The sequence below is a fragment of the Mus caroli genome, unplaced genomic scaffold (assembly GCF_978045245.1).
Source record: "Mus caroli unplaced genomic scaffold, Mus_caroli_1 scaffold_12, whole genome shotgun sequence".
NCBI classification, from domain to species: Eukaryota; Metazoa; Chordata; class Mammalia; order Rodentia; family Muridae; genus Mus; species Mus caroli.
Window position 1 is genome coordinate 109,004,515 of NW_028227267.1, and position 25,359 is coordinate 109,029,873.

The following is a 25,359-nucleotide window of genomic DNA, read 5'->3' on the forward strand; positions in this document are numbered from 1 at the left end:
CTTTATATATTTCAAGTATCTAGAAGGCACATAGTAATTGGATAAATATGACCACAAAATTATTCAGTTTTTACTATAAAACAGAATTTAACTTTATGCATGTGCAGAGATATAAAGCAGTAAATCTTGGAGAAAACCAAAGATTTAGAGATTGTGCGAGGTTGGTAGCTTTTGCAGGACCATGTATTCAAAGTAAGTTCATAAGATATTTTGAATCGTAAAAGAGATCTTTGCTATTATCAATAAATTGAATTGATTCCCAACAGGTACAATCCACAGACAATTATATCTTTAATAAATTAATGTTACAGCCTAAGAGTGCAACTGTATTTACATAATTTCTACAACCCTTATCCTCTCCAACTCTAACATTTTCTTCACCACATTCTCTAGAATTCATGGTCTCTTCTTTGATACTTTATGGTCACACACACACACACACACACGGGACAGTTAAATTCCACTTGCATGTATGTATATCATCTTAGAAACAAATACTCTTGATGTCAGGTACCAGGTCTAGGGGAATTAGTCACAGCTAAAGCAGAAAAACTGGAGAAAGACACTGCATCACGAATAGAAGATTATTTTTATTATGTTTCTGACAGGGATGGAGATCTACAATACACATCTAACTCAATTATCAAGTATCAAAACCCCAAAAGTAAATGGGAACAGCAACAGAATGCACACTTTTCAAGAACAGTATATTGGATAAAGTGCATGAAAAAATATTCAATGTTTTACTTATCTGGGAGATACAAATGAGATTCCACTTCAATGCAGCCAGAATGAAGACATTTGGGAAGTGGAAAGCAACAAATGTTGTGGTTGTGGTTAGTGACTGTGGAGGACCTGTACATAATGTGGGAATTTAAATTAGTCCAGCCCCTTTGCAAGTGAGATGGGTTACTAACTTATTTAAAAAATGTGATTATTATTTGAGTCAGCTTGACCATTCCTATGTACATACTCAAAGTGTCCAAAACTAGTATGCCATGCATATATATATATATATATATATATATATATATATATATAAACTTTTAAGTTAATTATGGTACTGCTCACAATTTTCAAGTTGTGGAATTAATGTTAAGTATCCATGAACAGATAAATTAAAGAATAAATTATATCATATATGAATTGGGGCTATTCATGCTAATGGAATTATGTAGTTCTCAGGAGAAAAGAGAGAAGTTCAGATTTTCTTCATAAGCAAACTAAGCCAATATCCACAAAAAGTGTCATTGGTTTTCAACTAAGAGGAAAACTGCACATGAAGGTAGAAGGCAGACTGTTTCCACTGTGGGTAAGCTGACATGGAAGAGCAAGAAGAAAGACTAAAGATAAGAGAAGTTTCACTGCTATTGCAGTGCAACATAGTCATACATAAAAATGTTCCTGGAATGCATGGCGATATGATACGTGTCTTCTAGTCAGTAGCAGATATATCTTACAGACATGCTTTTAGTCAAAGAAAAAGAAAAACAAAGTAACTATGTTTAGTCTTTGATATCACATAAGGGACTACAGCAGCTCCAGAACACAATATTAGGATACACTCCAATACCACACGTCTGTATCAGCACACTGAAGAATGATTTAAAGAAATTAGTCTCTAATTTGGAGGGCCTGTGCTCACCGTGAAAAGAGAAAAGCTATAGTCATTACTCCTCATCATGTGGTTACCTGTGTATCTGCTTTCATCAATCTTGATTATAAAATATTCTTGTTAATGTCTTATCTAATTTTGATTACAGATAGACCATGACTTGTGCTGATATTATGTAAAAACATTGTTTTCAGCAAGAGAACAATTCAGCCTAGATGAACCAGAAGAGATACAGGACGTCAGTGGTGAGAGGTAAAATATTTTCTCATCTTTATGGGGCAGAACTGGTATCCCAAGACCTGTTTTTATATGCAGAATGCAGAAGATTTAATATATATATATATGATTCTCCAGGTATAAATTGTGAAATTGCATGAAAAGAAATGAAGAAATGAAAATAAATGTGAATGAATGTGATAACAATTTTAATTAAAATAAACAAACAATCCAAAATTCAAGAACTTTATAAATCATATAATGGCAAAGGCAAATACATTTATAATAACTTATAAGATGTGTTCCATTTTATTAGAGACTATTTCATATTTTCAAATAAAGAGAAATGATCTATTGGATGGTGGGAAAAGATGTGATTTCTTTAAAATACTGTGAATTGCTGAACAATTGTCAGCTCTAAGTGTGGGGAATAAAGTTACCTGTTTATACCCTGCCCTCTATTGTCTTTGTTTTTAAAATTATGAGAAACGCATTACTGAAAACACTGTGGAATCATTCAACCTCAAGCATATAACTGCCACCTGTACTTGTGAGCATGAATCTTGTTCTTCTAACAATTCAGCAAGTATGATCTTGCCCTCAAGGGCCTGACAGTGGAGTACAATGAGAGCTAATAAATTATATAAGAAAGACTGTTGGAGGAAGACATGAGCTTGAGTCCCTACACCCATAAAAGTTGGGAGTGCTCCTGTTTCTGTAACCAAAGAAATAGAAATAATCAGAGCAGTGATGAGTTGCGCTAGCCACATGGGCAAATTCCAGATGCACTGAGAGAGTCTGTCTCACAAAGTATGATGGAGAAGGGTACTGAAGTCTGTCATCAAACTCTGGTGCTACACGCGTGTGCAAACACATTGTACGCACATGATATAGTGCATGGCACTATACACTGTACTGTACAAGCACATGCATGCACATATGCATACTCAAGGAAGTAAAATACAGTGTGAAGTAGGATTTCAGTGAAAATTAAATTATTACTGTACAAATTTTAAAAATATCCTAAGAAATGATGGGTTTTTTGTGTTTTTCATATCTTAAAAAAACATGAAAGAATTAAATGGCAACATCATTTGAATTAAAATAATAAGGAATTGTCTGCTTATTACTGTCAAGTAAGAATTATATCCTGATCATTTGGCATACAAATAAATTCAGTAATAAAATGAAATATCAAAAAGTTAAAAATGTTATATAATAAATGGAGGATTTATATTCACACACACACACACAAAATATATATTTTTTTCAGTTAATTCTTTCCTTTGGTAACTGTATTTTCCATTCGTGGACTATCCTCTTAGGTGGGCTTTCATGTCTTATTTTGTACATCGGGAAGTTCTCAGAACATTGTCTTCTCTAAATTTCTTCTGGCATCTGTTCATGACCATGCTCTGCTCCCTTGGCATGGCAAATACGTTCCACCGATAATAAAGGGGAATGGTTCTGTAACGTTCGCTTTAGTGTGGAACATACATGAGGGCTATTCTAAGTACAGGCTTAGTCGGGAGATGGCTGACAGTCAACAGGCACTACGCTTTTCCCTTTGCAAAACAGACTTTCTCTAGCTCCTTAATAGGTTTTGTCCCTGCTTTAACACACTAGAAAATTCTCTTGTTCTATATTTGTTGTATTTTCTTTTAGAAAATTTCACAAATGTATGAGATTTATATTAACATCTTGTCTCCCACTTCCCTACCATCTGTCTGTATGCTCTTCCCTTGAAACATTTCTATTCTCAAGTCTGTGTCTGTTACTTTTGTTGTGTGACCCACTTAGGTTAGCCAGGGTTCTATGCTGTCCACAGGTTTTAATTTATACTTCAGAACTTGATAAATTCACCCCACTGAACACACTAGAAGACAGGAGTTCCTTACTCTCAGAGCCTTTCAGTAGAGAGAAGGTGGAAGAAAAATTGTAAGACCCTTGAGTCACTCCCCATTCTAAATGTTGATAATGGGAGCGTTGTGTGGACCCATTGAAGAGAATTGCAGATGTGTTTTAGTCATTGATTGCAATGGTTGAACTGAGTCTGTAAAATGGTATTACTAACCTCTATTCCATCCTTCAACTCTTAGACATTTTTAGGTCCTTACAAAATATTCTGTACCCTAGAGTGATGATATAAATAGCATTTTTAGTGCTGGCCCTACAAACCTGAATCCAGTTTCTGCAAAGGAACGGGTTTAAGCATAGCCATTTAAAAGTTAGTTTTCTGCCATATTAATTAATAAATACAAGTAATAAGTTCCCCTAACGAGGCTAACACTTCTTTTGTGAAGTGTTTCTAGGAAATTCCCTTTTAAAGAAAGATACAAATATTTACAATCTGTAAATTAAAAAGTTCAGCACAAATTTGAATATGAACATTGACTATGTTTGCAATAATTTTTACATGCTTTTTATAGTTATAGTCAAGGTTTAAATATTGTCTTTGATACATTTTTGGGTTTTTTGTTTGTTTGTTTGGTTGGTTTTTCTGTGAAGGGACACCATGAGCAAGGCAACTTGTGGAAGATTTTGTCCATTGGGAGCTTACAGTTACAGGGGTTTCATTTTACAACCATGAAGGCATGAGAAGCAGGCATGGTCCAGGTAGCTGAAAGCTCACACCATGAGACAGTCATCATTAGGGAGAGAGGGTGGTTATGACCACTAGTAATTGTATGGGTTTGTGAATCCTTAAAGCCACAATTCGATGACACAAGCCCACACCTCCCAAACCACTAAAACATAGCCCACCAAATAAAGATCAAACGTTCAAATATCTGAGTCTATTGGGGTAACTTTTTATTCACAGCACCACAATTAAATCACTTCAGAAAGAAACTCTGATTTTTAAACTTTCTAATCTTTAAATTTTCACATGTCTCTCAGGATTAAACCATCATGCAGGAATGGCCTTCTGTCTGTAAGTTTTCCTGGGTCTGGAATTTCTCAGAAACAGAGACATGGCATGTGGTCTTCTGTAAGTACCGTTTTTCTTTTTGCTGAATCTTCTCAAAACTGTGCATTTTTAGCATGCATTAGTAATTCATTATATGTTCTCTTAAATATTTATATTAACAGGGGAAAGGAAGAGACTCAAACCTTAATGATGCTCATTTAAAAAAAAAAGTCATTACTTTTACTAGTGATCCTAGTTTGATACTGAGATTAAGGGTTCCATAAAATGCTTTTCATTTTGAGGCATTTCCAGGAGGTTGAGAAAGACTTAATAAATGGATCAGTATTGTAATAGGAATTGATACTTCTCATAACACAGTCATACAATAGGGATAATATTTTCAGTCAGGGCTTTGGCACAGGTCATGAAATTGAGATTACTCAAAATGTCTTTGAAATATGAGGTGTAGTATAGAAGCACTTGGAAGAGATATTACAAGAACAAGTAACAGTAGACCTTCATGGAAAATGCAATAGTGTGTTTATGGCCACTCCTCCTATCAAAGAACAAGATTTGACCAGTGTACCCATAAAATATGATTACATTGCTTTCCTGCATTTCATTTCTTACATAGCATATACATTTAGAGTTGTAGAAATAATAGAATGTTCTATATCAGAATTTTTTTGTAGGCTTTAAAATTTGTCACAGGATTCTCAAAACTGAGAATTAATTTAAGTAAAATAAATTACCCCCTCCTGTATAAAGATTTTATTTCATTGTAACCTGGGAAGTACAGAAACTATTACTTCAACTGAAGTTTCATAAATCTTATGCTTTTAGTATTACAAACTGATGTGTATTTTTAACAGTCAAGGGAGAACATTCCTCACATCCTAACTTATTGATGATTTTAGTATAGCTATAAAGAATAGGGAGAAAATATACAAAATATTTATTTCATTATTTTATTTAATTGGATATTTCAATGATGTATAATTGCTAATGGCATATTTCTGTGTGTAAGGATGCAGTGACATCCTACTGTGTCAAAGAAACTGTGTGGCCCTGTAAGTGATTGAGAATGTCAAACCAATGGGCACTCTGCTTGCCTTCCTTGGCACTACATTTCCTACATTTCAGATAACTTGAGTGTACTAGAAATATCTTGAAATGTTTGGCTCTAATTCAAGACAACATAAACATACACTGATGATGACTCAAAGAGTCAAATGAAGAAAATGGCATTTTGCATGCAGACATTTCCCTTTCGATCATTCTCCAAGAAATCAACTGTTTTCTTTATTACCACAATGAAAGAAAGAGGTACATTTTTCATACCATAATATACGTGCTAAAATGTTTTTCATAATTTACATAAAACATGGAAAATTACAATATCATAGCAGTAAAACTTTAGAGAGGACTTACATAAGTTCAACTGTAATTAATTTCCTCAAAGACAGAATAATGATCAAACTAACTTAAAGTTACTTTTAAGTGCTGTTTTATCATTCACTGTTTGCCTATAAATAAGTACATTCATTCAGATGTATTTTCATTATTTATATTCATGGAGATGTTAAAGTTAAGTGCATTTTCCAAAAGTTATTCAAAGTTTCAACAGTATAAAAGTGTTAAAGTCATGACCCAACAAGTAAACTTAGTTCTCAGCAGTTTCTCATCATTTCTTCCTGCACTTGTTCTTGCAATTACACATGGATTGTTGACAGGATGGAGTTTGTACAACATGCTGGTAAGATATACAGTGATTAGAATAAATGATGTGGGTCTGGATGCTGAGTGTAATGTTTGTAATAAGAATGAGTATCACAGCAGCATATATTTTTAATGCTTAGTCACTAGGAACTGGCACTATTTAAAAAGATTAAAGGATTAGTGTCATTGGAGAAAGTGTATCACTCTTGGTGGCTTTGAGCTTTCAAAAGTTAAGGTCAGACCCAGACTTTTGATTTGCTTGCAGATCAGGGATCAGGGTGTAGCTCTCTGCCATTGCTCTAGTGCCTATATGCTCCTCACAGAGACTATAATGGATTAAGTTACTGAAACTCTAAACAAGCTCCCAAGAAAATGCTTTCATTCATAAAAGTTGCCTCAGTCAGGTCATAGTCTCTCTTCACAGCAGTAAGACAGTGATGAAGACATTGAGATACCAGCATTAATTGAAAACTCAAAAAAAAAATCCAATATGGTTTAATTATTCACAGAGGCACATCTCAATCTTTTATTTTTCTGTTTTTGTTTTTTTTTTTCAAGGTGTACACATGTTAAAATTACTTTTATTGTTTTACAGTCTAGTCCTTACCTATCTCCCGGTCTGCCCTCCCACAGTTCCTCAGCCCATTCCTCTCTTTAAGCACAGAACTCAGTTTCTAAAACAATCTATACTTTTATGTATCTTGTAGTTCGTTTGTTAGAGTTACAATTCTTCTTTTCCAAGTATAGTTTCCTGATCTATCTATTCTTAGAACTCTTCAGAGAACTACAGTTGTAAACTCATCCTCTATTTCACTGAGTTTTATTATCCATAGCCCTCCCCTCATAGCCTTTGCTCCATTCCAGGTCAAGCAAAAAGCAAGTGACCCTATCTTGCTGTGTTTGTTGGGGAATAGAAGACACACTTCTTAACTGTCAAATGAGAATGAGCAATCATGCTGACCAGCCTCCTTTTAAGTGTCACCAGTATTGGATTCACTATCTCACCTCAGTGCTTTAATCTCTCCTCCTTGAGATTGTAGAATTCAATCTTTCTTTCTTCAATAGTCTTGACCTTTCCTGGCAGTACACTTACAAAAGTAGTCTTTGCCTTACCATTGGTATAAGTTTTTATTTCTTCTAAACAATGTTTGTGTTCTTTTACCACATTTGAAGATGTAGAAAGAACGATCAACCTCCTCCAATAGTATGATTTATGGTTTATGCATTTTGAGGTAAATAGATGGCATGTGCTTAAATTTCAATTTGTATACTAAGTATGTCCCTTGATCAAGAATGATAATCTTTTTTTCTATAACGATTTAATTCTAGGAGGATTTTCTAGATCTCCTCTTTTGTTCTCTAAATATTGCAACAGCTGTCACATAGAGTTGGTGTGTTCCGGTATTAAGAAAATCATATGTTTTGAGTCTTTAAAGAGATTGGCTGTTAATGATCTCAGAGGTATATATTGGAGACAAACCTATTAGAAACAATGAAACATTTATCTGCATTGACTTTGCACTTAAGAAAATACACTAATAGAGGATTTCAGTGGACTTTCACCCTAAACTCTTTCCCACTCGTTATGTAGTACTTTTATGGTGTTTTATCTACGAAAATCCCCATGCCAGGACATAATATACTTATAAAACTGCAATTAAATACTATGAGAAATAATAAAATAGTGACTGTAGAAATATTATCCCAACTCTCTCCAAAAATGCTTTTTTTCTTCTTCTAAAGCTAACTTGTTTTAGTTATTTCTAGGACTAAGCTGGGTTGGAGACATCAATTATCAAATGTAATGAACTTGAGCGCATAGTTACATCTGATAGTAATAACAGTCACTCACTTGTGTGTTGTATAATATCCAGAAATATATCAAAGACAAGGTATCATTTTACATTTTTGTTATGTTAGGCATGACAACTCAGTGTGGCTTGCACTGATAAGCTAATCCTCCAGGAGCCTATCAACCCTGTACTGTAATACTATTGAAGAGAGAAGGGTTCTTGTCAGCGAGATGAAAAGCAAGCTATAAATACTATGCATGTAAAGTACTCCTGATAACTTTGGCTCTTGTTTTAATGCAGCTACATTTATATGAAACCACTTTTTCCCATACCAAAGTACATAGCTTTACAATTCAAATATGAAGCATATGGCTCTCCTGTTCAGTGGATAAAGATTTTGAAATAATTAGTTTCCCTCTTAAGGAGAGGGGAAAATCCACAAATAGTCTCTTTTTCCAAATGTTGTCATTGTGATTCTGATTATCATTTTAAGTAAGCTGGCTTTTATACTTTACCAAGACTTTAATATCTTCATTAATCTTCATTTTTTCAACATTCATCTTAACCTTTTTGAAAAAAGATTTATTTATTTATTTATTGTGAGTAAGTACACTGTAGCTGTCTTCAGATATTCATGAAGAGGACATCAGATTTCGTTATGGATATTTGTGAGCCACCATGTGGTTGCTTGGATTTGAACTCAGACCTTCAGAATACTACTGTGCTCTTTTTTTTTTATTAGTTACTTTATTTACATTTCAAATGTTGTCCCCTTTCCTGTTTTCACCTCCAAACCCCCCCTATCCCCACCCACATTCTGCTGATCACCATCCCACCCACACCTGCTTCCTGGCCTTGGCATTCTCCTACAATGGGGCATACAGACTTCACAGGACCAAGGGCTTTTTCTCATATTGATGACTGACAAGGCCATTCTCTCCTACATATGCAGCTGGAGCCATGAGTCCCACCATGTGAACTTTATGGTTGGTGATTTAGTCCCTGGAAGCTCTGGGGCTACTGCTAAGTTCTTATTGTTGTCCCTCCTATGGGGCTGCCAAACCTTTCAGCTCCTTGGGTCCTTTCTCTATTAGGGACCCTGTGCTCAGTCCAATGGATGGCTGTGAGCATCCACTTCTGTATTTGCCAGGCACTAGCAGAGCCTCTCAGGAGACAGCTATATCAGGCTCCTATCAGGAAGCACTTGTTGGCTTCCACAATAGTGTCTGGGTTTGGTAACTGTATATGGGATGGTGCCCAGGTGGGGCAGTCTCCTGGTGGTCATTCCTTCAGTTTTTGCTCCACACTTTGTCTCGTAACTCCTTCCATGGGTATTTTGTTTCCCCTTTTAAGAAGGATCAAAGAATCCACACTTTGGTCTTCTTCTTGAGTTTCATGTGGTTTGTGAGTTGTATCCGTGAGTATTCTGAGCTTCTGTGCTAATACCCACTTATCAGGGTGTGCATACTATGTGTGTTCTTTTGTGATTGGGTTACCTGACCCAGGATGATATTTTCTATTTCCAACCATTTGCCTCAGAATTTAATAAATTCATTATTTTTTCATAGCTGAGTAGCATTGTGTAAATGTATCACATTTTCTGTATCCCTTCCTCTGTTGAGGGACATTTGGGTTCTTTCCAGTTCCTGGCTATTATAAATAAGACTGTGATGAACATAGTGGAGCATGTGGCCTTATTACATGTTGGAGCATCTTCTGGGTATATGCCAAGGAGTGGTATTAGTGGGTTGTCAGACAGTACTATGTTCAATTTTCTGAGGAACTGCCAATCTGATGTACAGATTATTTGTACCACCTTGCAATCCCACCAACAATGGATGAGTGTTCCTCTTTTTCCACAACCTCGCCAGCATCTACTCTAACCTGAGTTTTTGATCTTACACATCCTGACTGGTGTGAGGTGGAATCTCAGGGTTGTTTTAATTTGCATTTCCCAACTTTTTATATCAGCAAGTCAGAGCAAAGACACATTTCAGATGCTTCAGTTCAAAGCATTTGTATTCCAACTCATGGAACATCAATTACCTTGTCTTTCCTACATTTCTTTCTTTTCTTCCTTTTGTTCTTTCTCTGATGGTCATACAAGTGGTAGAGGCATGTTGTGAGTGTTTTTACTGTGAAACACCCTTTGTCTTCCTCATGTTCGTTCACCTATAAGTCCATCATTACAACTATTTACCAAAGAGATTAAAACGTTTATTGAGATAGAGATATGCCTGCAGATTAATTGTTGTTACCTATCTGTCAGTCAAGAGAGCCTGTCTAGTGGTCCATCTTTCACAACTTATTTTTCAATTTCTTTGTATTCATGTTTCACATTATTTTATACCTTCTTGAATTATCAGCTTTACTGCCACGTATGCATTGCCAGTTTCTAGGATAATTTTTGAGAGTTCACCATAGACTCCATGCCTTCAGTTACTTTAGTGATTTTTTTTTATTACTCACCCTATTCTATGTCAAATAAGCCAAATAATTTCACATGTTCTACAATCTCTCCGTTGTTCAATACCCAACCTGTTTTCTCATTATTTTATATTAATATATGCCAAAGATTCCGGTAATATTTAAATAACTACCTTTTCTTTCATCTAATCTATTATAAAATGATAAACAATTATGGTAAGCATTTTACTGTGGATGATCAATCACAATAAACATGTTAAATATCAAATACAATCTAACTTAATAAATAAAAATCTTTTCATAAGAAAATCCTACTTATAAGATTATTTTTATCTTATATATTTTCTTTTACACTATTTTCTTTTTATACCTGTGAGGTATAATAAAGTACAATAAAACATTTGTGTTCAAATAAAATGTACCTTTGTTTATGAAAAATAATTTATCATTTTTATGAATATCACTCTTTTTCCTTTTAGATCAGAGGTCTTTTCCAGTGAAAATAATACTGCTCTTCTGATTACTCAAGTGTAATATTATGTGGAACCTCACAGGCACAAAAAGAAAATAGCATAGAAGAACAAATATAAGATAAAAATAATCTTATAAGTAGGCTTTTGTTTTGAAAAGGCTTTTATTTATTAAGTCAGATAGTATTTGTTATTTATCATGTGGTATATCTCCTTAAATAATATATTTTGTAAATTTGGGTGTTCTTCTTAACTTTGCATAGATAGATAGATAGATAGATAGATAGATAGATAGATAGATAGATAGCAAAAGTTAATTATAATAAAATATATATATCATCATGAATATAAGTGCTAAGATTTAAATTCTTTTTATTTTTAATTAAATTATCAGAATCTCTATGTTAGATGAAAAGATAATTCAAAATTAGCTGGAATCATTTTCTAGATATCCCAAGGTTTTATCTTAAGAGAATGTTTCTCATCTGAGAATTATACTTAGATTTAGTTTTAAAATCAATATTGCATTTTATGCTTAGTGCAGGTCAATTACAGAGTATCTCTGTGCAACCAAAGAATGTTTTCCCTAAAGGGAATGCTTATTCTGTATTACTAATGCACTTTAGAGTTCAGTGAACTTCTCCGTTAGTGAATTCTAAAAAGCTCCTGCTTTATGACAAGCGGTGTTTTGCACAGCTTCTTAACAGCAAATTTGATAGAAATAAATTACTGGTCACCACATTCCAGGTTTCTCATATGCCATTCCAAAATATGATAACTCAAGGGAGTCAAGAGACAGTCTACATTTATAACTAAATATATTATACTTTTCAAAGAGGGGATCAACATTTCTTCTGTAGTCTCATTCATTACATCTATGGTCTTATATTTATAAGACAATCAATCATTTTGGCTTTTACATTTTTATATCCAGTCTCATTTTTAAGTTTGGGATGACTATAACTTTTCCATGAGACACAATATGAAATATATACAAAGCCTATAACATTAAATAAAATTATTTTAGAGAAGACCTATACACAAAGATAATGTTATTTTAGTTTATCACCAATGTACTTATATGTAAGAAATAATTTCTAGTAGAAGTAATTGAAAGTGAACTTTTATATTCCTATTTAAGTTAATAAATTCTGAATTTTATTCACAGATCTTTGTGGTCCATCAATTCATGTGAAAATGTTTTAATATTTCCTATTAGAAATGTTGTAAGTACTATGATAAGACATTTTCCAATTGATGAAATGAAGACTGTATCATTTTACTCCTGGGTACTCTCCACATCCTGAATGATTTTAGAAGGCTCAATGGCTAAATTAATGACGGCCGTGTGTCAGCTGCCTATAACTAGGAAAGCCATTTGCTGTGGAAACTGCTTCCTCATAAACTTTAAAATATTTGGTTATTTTTGTCTTGAGATTATAATTTTAATATTTCTCTCTTCTCTTTCTTTCCTTCAAGCCCTTCCAAGTATTTTTCTTGCTCTGTTTCAAATGTATGCCCTCTTATTCTTACACACTCACACACACACACACACCACACACACTCACATACACACATTTCATATATATATATACATACATAATATGTGTGTGTATATATAAACAATCTGTTTATCTATATAATGTTACTTGTGTGTATGTATGTTTTCAGTACTCTTCAAAACTTATAAGCGCAGAAATAATAAACATAAAACCCTTATTTTTTTATCTGTGGGTTTTACTTTAAAGAAACCATGGTTCTGATGCAATGATCCACTAAAGGCTTGTTTTGTTGTTAGAGATAACTAAGGCACTGCGAAATCTATCTAGAGCTCGTGAATGAAGGCTACAAATGAAACTGGCAAACAACCTGATGGGAAGAAAAAGAGCTGATTTTAACAATACAACAACAGAATGTGACGTTGTTCCTAGTACTGGTCTCCAATACAGTCATAATTGGAAGTCAGAGCCAGTATTAGTAGAATGTAGCACCAAGTAGCTTTAGCAGGAAGAGGAATGTGGAGTGAGAACCAAGTCACAGAACTTCTCAATATTAATAGCTAAGGGTCTGCCCATGGATGCTACTGTTCTGTATGAAGTCATAGCAGAAACTTCTTAGTATAAAGTCCGAATTTTAAAATTAGTGTAATCGTTAAAATATTGTTATTATTAGCTAGGATACTGCTACTAAAGACCATGTAGCACTTCTGTATATGACATTATACTTTCATTTTTATAAAGTGTGCAGTCATCACATTAATGAGACATTTTCAAGTTTATTTCTGCTCTAACAGAACGTCTGAGTCTAGGCCAATTATAAAGGACAGATACTTAGTGTCTCACATTTCTGGAAGCTGAAAGCTCATGATGAAGGCTTAAACATTTAATGTGTCTTCACTTAGTGCATAATCAAAGCCAAGAGAGAAAGAGCCTTCTTCAAACTCTGTCGTAAATGCATTAAATTCATCCGGTCATTCACAAGTATCTCTGCAAAGACTTGTATCAACTTTCAAATTTTCAACTTCTTTTAAAAACTAATTAAATGTTACATTTTTATTAGAATTAAATTAAATTTTTCTTTTTTCCCCACCAGTCCTTTATATGTCAAATTCTGGAGCTATGTTTGCACAATAGAAAGCAAACTTAACATCCCAGATTTTAAGTGGCAGCTCTGTGATGCATAGGAGAATTTTTGAAACAATTTTCTGGAAACATTACATGAAGTATTGAAGGAATGGAAAAACAAATACTGGAGAAACTTCAGAGGCAATAATATAAAACAACTGCCTAATGCTTACTTATACATTTTAGTCACTACACCACACCTCTGGATAATGGTGGCCATGAGTGTCTGTTGCAGCTACAATCTGCTAAAAACCTGAGCTCTGCCTTTCAGTTGACTGTCCTTTATTGGAATAAGAAATGAGAACGTAAATGTAGAGTTTTAAGTGAAGAGTCAGGAAGGGGAGGGATGTTTTAAGTTGCACAGAGGTACCCAGCACTATTTTTAAGTTTCTGTGTGATTTGACTCAGGTATCCATGTCAAAGCAGATTAACAGTCAAGTAAAGAGTATGATTCAAGAACATATGGAGCATTTGTCAACAGTGACAAGACCAACGGCAGGAATAATTCATGAGTTCTTCCGAGGTTTTAACACTTGCTCTATTTTCTAAAGCGTTACTATTAACATAAATAAAATCTAAAGACAGCATTCCATAATTAAACACTCAGTGGATTAAAAATGACGACGTTGATATCATTTGCATTTGTCTCTAGGAACACCTGCATTTATTTCTAGGATCTTTTTAGTGACAGAGAAACACAGCTGGCAATGTTATGACTAATGAAAAACATAAAGTTAATGCCATGTAGAACTAGAAACATTATTTATTTCTCCCATACTAAATATTAATAGAAATCAGGAGACCTTCGTCAGATTCAAGATATATAGTGCATGTTTTAATAATAATTTGAGGTAAATATGATGATGGAAATTCGGGAGTGCTGGTAGCTAAATAAAATAATTAATGATAAAAAATTATATTACAATAATATTGATTGTATGCATCTAATTGATGTAAATTCAACAATTCTCAACAAACTGTCATTTTTTAAGCACAAGTCTATCACTCACAGGCTTAGACACAGACTCACTTAAGTGAACATGTTATCTTAGCAAGTAAAAGGAAGAAACATTTATTATATGACTTTACTGCCTATTTTTAAAAGTAGTTAAAAGATAATATAAAAATTGTATACAAAGAACACATATAATAGGCATCAACCCCATTAAAAGTTTTATATAGTATACATATATAATGTATAATCCCATGTTATAAATGTAGTTAATGAAAACTGATCTTAGATAAAAGAGCAAGTATTGGTTGCATAGAAATATAAGATGAACATTGAAAGAGTCCTGTATCCTTCTCATCATTTGAAAAATTACTGCATGATTTTTATGACAAGTAACTTTTATTGAGAAAAATATTAAGTCATCAGTAACATTATTTGTGTCAACCCTGAAACAGAGATAGTTAAATGATCAAAAGCTTGGAATATATTAGATCCACTAGTAGTAAAAGGTAAATCTATTCTTCCCACTGTCCAAAACTAGACACTTCCGTCCTAAGGTCTCAGTTTGCAGTTAGATGCAATTGTTCTATTATTTAAAATCAAAAGTTGAAATTCAGTAATACATTATTTTCCATGCAGCATACAAGTAGATTCATTCATATATTCACAGCCTCAAAATTTCATTGAGGTTCTTTATCCGATTTTTAATTATCTTTTCTTTATAGTGTAGTATTCTTATGCATTTATGAAGAAAATGATTCTATAGCTATCTCCTGCTCTTGAAATATGACATAAATAATAATTTTTGAAATATTCATTTATATTTCTCAGCTGAATTTTATTCTTATTATATTCAGATACAATCCATTCATCACAGACATTTATTTATTTACTGATAAGCATCTTCACATGGCCAGGATGATGGTGTTTGTAGACATATTGAAAATTACTTTATATTCATCAGGTTTTATTCGAATGTATTCTCTTTTCATTTGTTTTGTTTTATTTTGTCATCTGATTCATGGTCATGGTATATTGATTTCTACCTTGTATTTTTCATTTTAACAGTGATTTTGTAACTATTTAAGAAAACTTGTTTGATCTTTACATATTTTGGATTTTTAAAAATTATTTACTTGCTTTAAACCATAACTGCAGTATTCTTCACTCTTTCCTCCCAATACTTGTCCACTTCCTCCCCTCTTCTTGAGCCGCAAGTTCTCCCTTTCTCTTCAGGAACGGAGAGTCTCTCATGGCTCTCAACCAGCTCCAGCATTTCTTTTTTCTGTATTTTTTTTAAATTAGATATTTTCTTTATTTACATTTCAAATGCTATCCCCTTTTCTCCTCTGAAAACCCTCTACCCCCTACTGCTACCCCTGCTCAGCAACACACCCACACCCACTTCCTGGCCCTGACATTCCCCTACATTGGGACATAGAGCCTTTACAGGACCAAGGGCCTCTCTTCCCGTTGATGACCAACTAGGCCATCCTCTACTGCTTATGCAACTGGAGCCATGAGTCCCACCATGAGCACTCTTTGGTTGGTGGTTTAGTCCCTGAGAGCTCTGAGGGTACTGATTAGTTCATTGTTGTTCCTCCTATGGGGCTGCCAACACCTTCAGCTTCTTGGGTCCTTTGTCTAGCTCCTTCTTTGGGGACCCTGTGCTGAGTTCAATGGTATGCAGTGAGGATCCACCTCTGTATTTGTCAGGCAGTGGTGGAACCTCTCAGGAGGCAGCTGTATCATTTTGGGTTACATAATACTAGGCACATCCTCTCCTTTTGAGGCTAGGTAAGACAGCCATGTTATGGGCAAGTAAGGAGAAGATAGATGTTTCAGTGTTATAAAGAATTTTGGGGCTTATCCAGGCAGTCATCTGTCTCTGTCATTTCCTTAATTTTTGGAAGGTGTGTTCTTGTGCTTCCTGCTTACTCAAATAATACTTATTCCTTCTGAAATCTCTGATGGAGTTGAAGACTAGATAGCTGTAGTCTCACAATTGAACTTAAGCTGTTTAGGATTTTATAAAGCTGTTTCTAGGATGGTAATAAAACTTAAGATAAAAAGTACTTAGATACAAAATTCTAGCTCACCAAGATAGAGGAGATAATACAATACTTTATCTAAGTTACCAAATATAAAATGGACCAGACATTATACATATATATCACACTTTATAGTTGTTGTAATTGCTATAATTGTATTCAATTAGTATTAAAAGGCTTTTATTGGACTAAAAAGGGCAATTGTAAAGAGAACTTCTTGTGGATCTTATGTATGCCTCACCTGTAAAATAAAAAGACTGTTGTCTCTGGCTTAGGTAGGAGACAGAGATAAGACATCAGGAGAAGAAAGAATTCTCAGAGAGAAGGTGGCACTAGGAAGAGCAGAAAGAGGTGAGGGGACTGATGTATGGAAGCATGAACCTGAGCACAGGTAGCCAGCCACCTGACAAAATGTAGGCTAAAATAAGTGGGTATCTTAGTTATGATCTAGTCAGAGTAGAACCGAGCCATGTGACCAAGGTATTTGTAACTTGCTTCTGAGTCTTATTTCTGCGAGCATGGGTTTGGGAGGCAGAACCTGGATGCTATTTTAACACAGCCTAGTTATGAGAAAGGATCCCAAAAGTGAACAACAGGATCAGAGACAGTTTGCATTGGTTGCTGGTGAACCCTCTCTGATGATGATTATGCTAGGCTTCTGCGTGCATGTACAGCAGAATATCATCTGTAGTGTTAGAGGTGGGTGCTTTCTCATGGCGTGGGTCTCAAGATGGACCAGTCTTTTGTTGGACACTCTCATAATTCCTGCTCCATCATTAGCTCTGCACATTCTATAGGCCCAAAATTTTATAGGTAAAATCTTTTGTGGCTATTTTTATTTTATTTTTTTCATTCCTGTTGGAAACCCAGATAACACCAAGTTATTTTTTTAAATATTTTTATTAGGTATTTTCCACATTTACATTTCCAATGCTATCCCCAAAGTACCCCATACCCTCCCTCCCACTCCCCTACCCACCCACTCCCACTTTTTGGCCCAGGCGTTCCCCTGTACTGGGTAGCTTATCAAAATACTCTCTCTTTTAAAACTTACAGAAAACTAAGAAAATTGGGTAATAACTTTTTATTTTTCTGTACACTGCTTGATGTTTTGCCTGTAAACTCTGTATGAAGATGTCAAAAAAGTAAATAAAAACAAAGAACCTAAAACAAAAACAGTAGTCTTCTAACAGAGTTTCTAATTGATTTTCAAAATCTATTCACATGTGATGAGGACATTTTAGATGAAATGCAGGCTTTCAACTACTTTACCTCCTATGAACTTGCTGGGATTTTTTTTTTTTGCCTTAATAATTTTTAATTGTATTTGTCCATTAAGCCAGTTATGGCTTTTAATTTCATACTTCCCATATAGAGTGATGTACAATTTAATTCAGAAACTAGTCAAAATGTTTACAGGTATACGTTTTATTGTTTTTAAGATTAATTTCATTATGAGTTTAAACATTTTGCCTATATATAATTTTCTGGGTTGGGCTATGTGCATTTGATTGCATATAGCCATGAATATCACAGGCATAGGATTACTTACAGTTGGAGGTCATTCTGGACCTTCCTAGAATGGGTACTTAGAATCAAACTTTCATTCTCAGCAAGAGCAATGAACCTTCTTAACTGCTCAGACATTTTTCTAGTTCCAGAAATACTCATTTTAAGTAACAAAATTAGTCGTACTGAAAAGTCCTCATATTTGTTTGAAATCTCTCATGGTCTCTGATTTAATCAGAATTACATTCTTTAAGGAGGCATACAGATGTCCTACATGAATAGAAGAAAATGTTCAAGATGACTAATCATTAGGGAAATGCAAATTAGGACTGCATGCACTGTCATATTTTTATATTAAGAATGTCTGTTACTGAGAACACAAAGGGTAACAATATTCTGACAAGAAATTAGGGAGAAGCAACCTATTGAAAATTGTTGGTAAATTGAAATTTGTATGGCCTCTATAGAAAATGGTATACCAGTTTATAAAATAATTAAAACTGTGTTATGTTCCAATAATCCCGCTACTCATAATACATTACAGCAAAACAAACTCTGCATGCAAAAAGAACCTGTGTATTTTATATTTATTGTAGTAATATACTCAATAGCAAAAAATACAAACAATCTAAGTGTCCACTAATGAAGGGCTCGAATATGAAAACATGGTCCATACCCTCATACAGTTTTCAGTCATTAAAGAATGGAATCCTGTTATTTGCAACATGGATGTAACTGAAAATGATTATGCTAAGTGAAACTTTCCTGAAAGGATGAAGAATTGGGATATTGGTTTTACATTAATTACAGGTTGACCTCATGAGTTTTTCCAAGAGAAAAAACAAAGGAAGTGAACAGAGAGTTAAGGGTGTTAAATTAGATGTTATGAGAAATTTAGTGTTATATTGCACTGGCCTGGTCCAGATAACAATGTAATGTATATTTTAAAAATGTTAATAGTAATATTTTTTACTATAAATAAATGATCAGTATGTGGCAGTACACATGTAAATATATGTCATAATACTTCTTAAGTATATGCAATAGTTTTATTTTTGTATCTCACTTACAAAAAGTTGTAATTCAAAGTTGTCAAATCTTATGCAAGTCAAAACTAAAGACATAAAGATAAATAAATGCAGGCACATCCCAACATCTTTAATAAAAATATGATTTCAAAAATAGCATTTTTACTTATAAAACAATTGAGTGATGAATTTTGTTAGCATTACTTGTTTAACAGAGTAAAGTGTTAAATACTTGATAAGATAATTGAATGTGAAGTTATAGAATAAAATCCATACTGAATGTCTTTTTGAAAATAAATCCAGGAAACCTACTGAAAACAAAGACAGTTAAATCTGCTTATATGACATCATATCCAGCCCTATGCCCAACAGACTTACGTCTCTGACATGGGAACTTTCATCCTTAAATTAGATGTATCCATTCAGTTACCTTACCTTACAGACAAGGGAATCCCATGAAACTGGTTACAGAAAAATTTAAGAACCATGGGGGTGTAGGATACCAAGGAAAGAAGGCCTTCTAAATTGACAGTTGAATGCACATATGAACTCAGTGACTGAGGCAGCATGAGTCTGCATCAGATGCAAGTACTAGAGTTGAAAGGAGAAATAACCCCACCTCCTGAGGGCATTAGTTGTCTCTCATTGATAACCACTTGCTAATGAAAATTTAGTTTTCTCCAGTGCAAGTCTCACTGGGCAAAAAATAAAGATAGACTGCATGCCCAACAGGATCTGAACAACAGAAAATGAACTCAACGGCATCTTTAATTAGTTCATTTTATTTTACATGTGTTATTTACTTTTTTTTTATTCACTGTTTTTTGTTGTTGTTGTTTTGGGTTTTTTGTTTGTTTGTTTTTTTGTTTTTTGTTTTTTTTTTTGGAAGGGTTTCTCTGTGTAGCCCTGGCTGTTCTGGAACTCACTCTGTAGATCATGCTGGCCTCGAACTCAGAAATTTTCCTGCCTCTGCCTCCCAAGTGCTGGGATTAAAGGCATGTGCCACCACTCAACGGGTTTATTCACTGTTTTTACCCTACAGGTCTTTTGAGCATGGGATTCCCTGAGCCCTGAGGTACCGTATTGGATGGATACATCTCAGTTAAGGATGAAAGTTCCTGCAGGGACAAAAATGGAGTAGAGCCTTAGAGAAAGGAGGTCCAACATCAGGCTTAAATTTGGATCCAGCTCAAAGGGAGTTCCCAAGTCATGAAGTTATTACTGAGCCTTTGGAGCACTCACAAAAAGTGGCCTATCATGACTGCCCTCTGAAAGACCCGACAAGCAGCTGAAAGAGTTAGATGCAGAATTTTACACCCAACCAATGGACAGAAGCTGCTGAACCCTGTCGTTGAAAAGCTGGAAGAAGCTGAAGAAGAAGGCTACCCTATAGGAAGACCAGCAGTCTCAACTAACCTGGACCCCTGAGATTGTTCTAATGCTGAGCCACCAACCAGGAAGCATACACCAGCTGATATGAGGCGCCCAACACATGTACAGGAGAGGACTGATGGGTTTGGATTCAGTCAGAGAAGATACACCTAACCCTCAAGATACTAGAGTCCCCAGGGAGTGTGGACATCTGGTGGGGTGGTGGTTGGAGGGATGGGGACATCTGCATAGAGATGGCAGGAGGAGATATGGGATGTGGAACAGGCAGAGGGTTGACTGAAAAAGGAATAAAACCTGAATTGTGAAAAAAATTATTAAATCAAAACAAAACAGAAATAAAAACAAAAACAAAAAACAAAACAAAACAAAAAGACAAACAAAAGGATGAAAGTTCCCAGGTCAGAGACTTATTTTAAGCCTTAAGTCTCTGACCTGGGAAGTTTCACCTTTATTTTAAGTGGATGCCTTAAAATAAGAGACATAGTCTGTTTGGCATAGTATGGGATATGTTGCCACACACAAAAAAAAAATATATATATATATCAAGGAACAGTTAAACCAATGAAACAGGAGACAGAAAATTACTTTAAGAGCCATATATCATGACTTCCAGTGTTTTAATTGGGATTCCTGGGTTTATGACTGAAATGTTCTGTGTCTCTCTTCTACTTTTTTTGGGCATTTTTCCTTCTGTGCTGTTTTCTTCTGTCCTGGTGTGTTTGGTTTTGTCTCACCTTATTTTACTCTACTACTACTACTAAGAGGCCCGCTTTTACTCGTTTTTATTCATTTATATTTTCATAATAAGAAACGTGGGTGGATAAGATCCAGAAGTGGAGAGCAACTGGAAGAAGTTGTGGGAGGAGAAAACGTAATCAGGATATGTTATAAGATGAAGTAAAATCTGCTTTTGATGAGAGAAAAAATCCATTTTTTACAACTTTTAGGTTTAAAATTTAAAGAAGCCTTCCTAAAAGTGTCACTGTTTAGCTCTTTATTTCTTTTCCTATCCTGAGATATATTTTCAGAAATACTAATTCAAACAAATATAAGTAAAAGAGGCTTACTGTCATAAGTCATTCACATCAAGATGTGATATCATTTTTTTTTGATTTTTAATATTTTTATTACATATTTTGCTCAATTACATTTCCAATGCTATCCCAAAAGTCCCCCATAGCGCCCCCCACTTCCCTACCCACCCGTTCCCATTCTTTTGGCCCTGGCATTCCCCTATATTGGAGCATATAAAGTTTGCAAGTCCAATGGGCCTCTCTTTCCATTGATGGCCGACTAGGCCATCTTTCGATACATATGCAGCTAGAGACAAGAGCTCCGGGGTTCTGGTTAGTACATCATGTTGTTCCAACAATAGGGTTGCAGATCCCTTTAGCTCCTTGGGTACTTTCTCTAGCTTCTCCATTGGGAGCCCTGTGATACATCCAATAGCTGACTGTGAACATCCACTCCTGTGTTTGCTAGGCCCCGGCATCGTCTCACAAGAGACAGCTATATTTGGGTCCTTTCAGCAAAATCTTGCTAGTGTATGCAATGGTGTCAGCGTTTAGAAGATGATTATGGGACGGATCCCTGGATACAGCAGTCTCTAAATGGTCCATCCTTTCATCACCTCTACGAACTTTGTCTCTGTAACTCCTTCCCTGGGTGTTTTGTTCCCAATTCTAAGAAGGTGCACAGTGTCCACACTTTGGTCTTCATTCTTCTTGAGTTTCATGCGTTTATCAAATTGTATCTTATATCTTGGGTATCCTAAGTTTTGGGCTAATATCCACTTATCAATGAATACATATTGTGTGAGTTCTTTTGTGATTGTGTTACTTCACTCAAGATGATGCCCTCCAGGTCCATCCATTTGGCTAGGAATTTCATAAATTCATTCTTTTTAATAGCTGAATAGTAATCCATTGTGTAAATGTACCATAATTTCTGTATCCATTCCTCTGTTGAGGGACATCTGGGTTCTTTCCAGCTTCTGGCTATTATAAATAGGGATGCTATGAACATAGTGGAGCATGTGTCCTTTTTACCGGTTGGGACATCTTCTGGATATATGCCCAGGAGAGGTATTGCTGGATCCTCCGGTAGTACTATGTCCAATTTTCTGAGGAACCGCCAGACTGATTTCCAGAGTGGTTGTACAAGCTTGCAATCCCACCAACAATGGAGGAGTGTTCCTCTTTCTCCACATCCTTGGCAGAATCTGCTGTCACCTGGATTTTTGATCTTAGCCATTCTGACTGGTGTGAGGTGGAATCTCAGGGTTGTTTTGATTTGCATTTCCCTGATGATTAAGGATGTTGAACATTTTTTCAGGTGCTTCTCTGCCATTCAGTATTCCTCAGGTGAGAATTCTTTGTTCAGTTCTGAGCCCCATTTTTTAATGGGGTTATTTGACTTTCTGGAGTCCACCTTCTTGAGTTCTTTATATATATTGGATATTAGTCCCTTATCTGATTTAGGATAGGTGAAGATCCTTTCCCAATCTGTTGGTGGTTTTTTTGTCTTATTGATGGTGTCTTTAGCCTTGCAGAAGCTTTGTAGTTTCATGAGGTCCCACTTGTCAATTCTCGATCTTACAGCACAAGGCATTACTGTTCTATTCAGGAATTTTTCCCCTGTGCCCATATCTTCAAGGCTTTTCCCCACTTTCTTCTCTATAAGTTTCAGTGTCTCTGGTTTTATGTGAAGTTCCTTGATCCACTTAGACTTGACCTTAGTACAAGGAGATAGGAATGGATCAATTCGCATTCTTCTACATGTTAACAACCAGTTGTGCCAGCACCATTTGTTGAAAATGCTGTCTTTCTTCCACTGGATGTTTTTAGCTCCCTTGTCGAAGATCAAGTGACCATAGGTGTGTGGGTTCATTTCTGGGTCTTCAATTCTATTCCATTGGTCTATTTGTCTGTCACTATACCAGTACCATGCAGTTTTTATCACAATTGCTCTGTAGTAGAGCTTTAGGTCAGGCATGGTGATTCCACCAGAGGTTCTTTTATCCTTGAGAAGAGTTTTTGCTATCCTAGGTTTTTTGTTATTCCAGATGAATTTGCAGATTGCACTTTCTAATTCGTTGAAGAATTGATTTGGAATTTTGATGGGGATTGCATTGAATCTGTAGATTGCTTTTGGCAAGATAGCCATTTTTACAATGTTGATCCTGCCAATCCATGAGCATGGGAGATCTTTCCATCTTCTGAGATCTTCTATAATTTCTTTCTTCAGAGACTTGAAGTTTTTATTATACAGATCTTTCACTTCCTTAGTTAGAGTCACGCCAAGATATTTTATATTATTTGTGACTATTGAGAAGGGTGTTGTTTCCCTAATTTCTTTCTCAGCCTGTTTATTCTTTGTGTAGAGAAAGGCCATTGATTTGTTTGAGTTAATTTTATATCCAGCTACTTCACCGAAGCTGTTTATCAGGCTTAGGAGTTCTCTGGTGGAATTTTTAGGGTCACTTATATATACTATCATATCATCTGCAAAAAGTGATATTTTGACTTCATCTTTTCCAATTTGTATCCCTTTGATCTCCTTTTGTTGTCGAATTGCTCTGGCTAGGACTTCAAGTACAATGTTGAATAGGTATGGAGAAAGTGGACAGCCTTGTCTAGTCCCTGATTTTAGAGGGATTGCTTCAAGCTTCTCACCATTTACTTTGATGTTGGCTATTGGTTTGCTGTAGATTGCTTTTATCATGTTTAGGTATGGGCCTTGAATTCCTGATCTTTCCAAGACTTTTATCATGAATGGGTGTCGGATCTTGTCAAATGCTTTTTCCGCATCTAAGGAGATGATCATGTGGTTTTTGTCTTTGAGTTTGTTTATATACTGGATTACGTTGATGGATTTCTGTATATTGAACCATCCCTGCATCCCTGGAATGAAACCTACTTGGTCAGGATGGATGATTGTTTTGATGTGTTCTTGGATTCGGTTAGCAAGAACTTTATTGAGGATTTTTGCATCAATATTCATAAGGGATATTGGTCTGAAGTTTTCTATCTTTGTTGGGTCTTTTTGTGGTTTAGGTATCAGAGTAATTGTGGCTTCATAGAATGAGTTGGGTAGAGTACCTTCTGTTTCTATTTTGTGGAATAGTTTGTGAAGAACTGGGATTAGATCTTCTTTGAAGGTCTGATAGAACTCTGCACTAAACCCATCTGGTCCTGGGCTTCTTTTAGTTGGGAGACTATTAATGACTGCTTCTATTTCTTTGAGGGATATAGGGCTGTTTAGATCATTAACCTGATCTTGATTCAACTTTGGTACCTGGTATCTGTCTAGGAACTTCTCCATTTCATCCAGGTTCTCCAGTTTTGTTGAGTATAGCCTTTGGTAGAAGGATCTGATGGTGTTTTGGATGTCTTCAGGATCTGTTGTTATGTCTCCTTTTTCTTTTCTGATTTTGTTAATTAGGATGCTTTCCCTGTGCCCTCTAGTGAGTCTGGCTAAAGGTTTATCTATCTTGTTGATTTTCTCAAAGAACCAGCTCCTTGATTGGTTGATTCTTTGAATAGTTTTTCTTGTTTCCACTTGGTTGATTTCACCCCTGAGTTTGATTATTTCCTGCTGTCTACTCCTCTTGGGTGAATTTGCTTCCTTTTGTTCTAGTGCTTTTAGGTGTGTTG

The 25,359-nt window shown here is 35.2% G+C and overlaps 1 long non-coding RNA gene across 2 annotated transcripts in view; it reads left to right on the forward strand.

Moving 5' to 3' along the window:
* Positions 1 to 1,769: 1,769 nt before the first annotated feature.
* The window catches only part of LOC115029212 (uncharacterized), a 30,926-nt gene continuing 7,336 nt past the window's right edge, over positions 1,770 to 25,359 (forward strand). Inside the window, exons 1-3 of one of the 2 annotated variants that reach the window (XR_003834765.1) lie at positions 1,770 to 1,867; positions 4,730 to 4,820; positions 6,473 to 6,495. This is a non-coding gene — a long non-coding RNA (uncharacterized LOC115029212). The remainder of the gene's footprint in view (positions 1,868 to 4,729; positions 4,821 to 6,472; positions 6,496 to 25,359) is intronic. The other variant, XR_003834766.1, reaches the window with a different exon arrangement.